General features: G+C 55.8%; 1 non-coding gene across 1 annotated transcript in view; it reads left to right on the top strand.

Moving 5' to 3' along the window:
- Positions 1-2,157: 2,157 nt before the first annotated feature.
- Positions 2,158-2,500, top strand: part of LOC126329019 (small subunit ribosomal RNA) — a 1,894-nt gene continuing 1,551 nt past the window's right edge. The window contains exon 1 of the ribosomal RNA XR_007562121.1: positions 2,158-2,500. This exon is cut by the window's right edge and continues 1,551 nt beyond it. This is a non-coding gene — a ribosomal RNA (small subunit ribosomal RNA).

Genomic DNA, 2,500 nt, shown 5'->3' on the forward strand with positions numbered 1-2,500 from the left:
ACCTTAACCTAAGTTACACTGCACCTTAACCTAAGTTACACTGCACCTTAACCTAAGTTACACTGCACCTTAACCTAAGTTACACTGCACCTTAACCTAACTTACACTGCACCTTAACCTAACTTACACTGCACCTTAACCTAAGTTACACTGCACCTTAACCTAACTTACACTGCACCTTAACCTAACTTACACTGCACCTTAACCTAACTTACACTGCACCTTAACCTAACTTACACTGCACCTTAACCTAACTTACACTGCACCTTAACCTAACTTACACTGCACCTTAACCTAACTTACACTGCACCTTAACTGTCACATGTAACGTCACAGGAATGTAGCTTTGCCTAACAGCAACCCTCTGAACATAGTTCACTGCTTGGATCCTCTGGTGTCATGTGTATTTCTTGATGCCATGGTGCGTACCCTCACATAAAGGTCTTTCGAGTGTTGCGTACTTTCTACACAGTCCCGCTAACCACTGGAAGGGTGTACCGCTACAGAACGAATATCGCCCTCCCCTCCTGCCCTTCCAAGCTGGTCGGTCAGGCGTTTGTTTGTGAAATGAGCCTTGCAGCTGTTCAGTTGCATTCGGTTGTCGATGCAGTCAGTGTACGTTGTGGTACGGCCTGTGTGGACTGTCCGCTGATGTACGCGTAACCCACACTGATCATCCGTCGTTACGTACTGAGTGACATAATGTGGCACATGCTTGACCGTACACCGGCTGCGCCCTACAATGGCGAATCATAAGGGCCATATGTTGTGCACGATGCTACTTGTCTCGTCTCCCCATTACAGCGAGATTGCACTGTTGTACGCCGTACAGACATGTGGTAAGTAGGTACGGACGAAAGTATTGCATGTTGGCCCCCCCCCCCCCCCCCTCCTCCCTCTGCCGGGAATCAGCGTGAGCCGTCTGTTGATGTAGCGACGAGGGTTTTCCTATTTAATCGTATTGCCCCACACAACATGATAGCACGGTGGACCGCGTTCCACATCTGCGACATGCTACAGAGGCCGGTTGACAGTCGACCGCGCAAGGGACATTGCACACGTGCGCGGACCATCTTCCACGTGTTCTCTCGTGTACATGCCGCAGTGTGTATGTGGGCTGATGTAGCGTGTCGTGACACATAACATGCAGGCATGCCAGAATCGTAGATTTCGCAAATGTAGATTGACGTATACGTTTGCTGCCAAAGATCCGCAAATGAACTGGAAATCAGTTGTTGAGCGGTTGTTCGCGCTGCAGGTGCATCGGTGATAGCGACGATCGGTACATCTGTGAACCGGTTGTTTCGGCGGTACCCGCCATGCCCCCGAACCTGAGTTGGCCATGTGGGTATGAAGCGATACGAGGCTGTGGCTTGGCGGGACAGTCCCCGGCCGGTGAGGGGGGGCCGCCCGGCGTGCTGGCCGCGCGCTGCGTGAGCGCACGCACTACAGCCGGCTGGTGGGGGGCGCCCAGTGGCAGGAGCGCCGGCCGACGGGCCCGGCTGGCGTCCCAGCTATGCGCCGGCGCACCCTGCGCGCGGCGCCAGGCGGCCAAAGTGGGTTCTGCCGAGCCCGGTGCGAAGCGCGGTGGACATCTGCAGTGTGCTGGTCCGATTGCGGACTGTGTGCGTTGAGGATGCGCCGCCGCCCGGCACTCGGCGTCGCGACGCCGTCTGCTGCTCGGTCGCCCCCAGCGGTTCTCGCAGGTGGTTTGTATCGCAGCTCTGCGGACGTGTTGGCGCGTGCGCTGTGCTGGGAGAGTTCGCTTCTGCACCCAAGTGGGGCTTTGCCCTTCTGTGGCGCTGGCGTTGGAGCTGCCGGTCACCGTAGGTGGCGCGTGTTGTTTCCCGCCGGCAATGCCACGACAGCACGCTCCCGGGCCTCTGTCGGCAGCGGCAAGCTCAGTTGGGAGCACGGGTGTTCGCACTGAAAGCGTCTACTCGCCTATCTCCGGGCGATTGCGCCTCTCTCGAACCCGACCAAGTACTTAGGACGGCGCTGCGCGCCGCCGGGACCTGAGAGGGTTTCGAGGTGTATCGTGCAGGGGAGCTCAGCCTCCTCCTGTTTGCAGAATAATTGAGCGGACGCTTGCGTGTTCGCGCGGGCCCTCGGGACACACTCCCGGGCGGCCGGCTGCTCAGCTCTCGTTGACGCAGCTCCCTGGTTGATCCTGCCAGTAGTCATATGCTTGTCTCAAAGATTAAGCCATGCATGTCTCAGTACAAGCCGCATTAAGGTGAAACCGCGAATGGCTCATTAAATCAGTTATGGTTCCTTAGATCGTACCCACGTTACTTGGATAACTGTGGTAATTCTAGAGCTAATACATGCAAACAGAGTCCCGACCAGAGATGGAAGGGACGCTTTTATTAGATCAAAACCAATCGGATTGGCTCGTCTGGTCCGTTTGCCTTGGTGACTCTGAATAACTTTGGGCTGATCGCACGGTCCTCGTACCGGCGACGCATCTTTCAAATGTCTGCCTTATCAACTGTCGATG

This window comes from Schistocerca gregaria, unplaced genomic scaffold, assembly GCF_023897955.1.
Source record: "Schistocerca gregaria isolate iqSchGreg1 unplaced genomic scaffold, iqSchGreg1.2 ptg001154l, whole genome shotgun sequence".
Taxonomy (NCBI): Eukaryota; Metazoa; Arthropoda; class Insecta; order Orthoptera; family Acrididae; genus Schistocerca; species Schistocerca gregaria.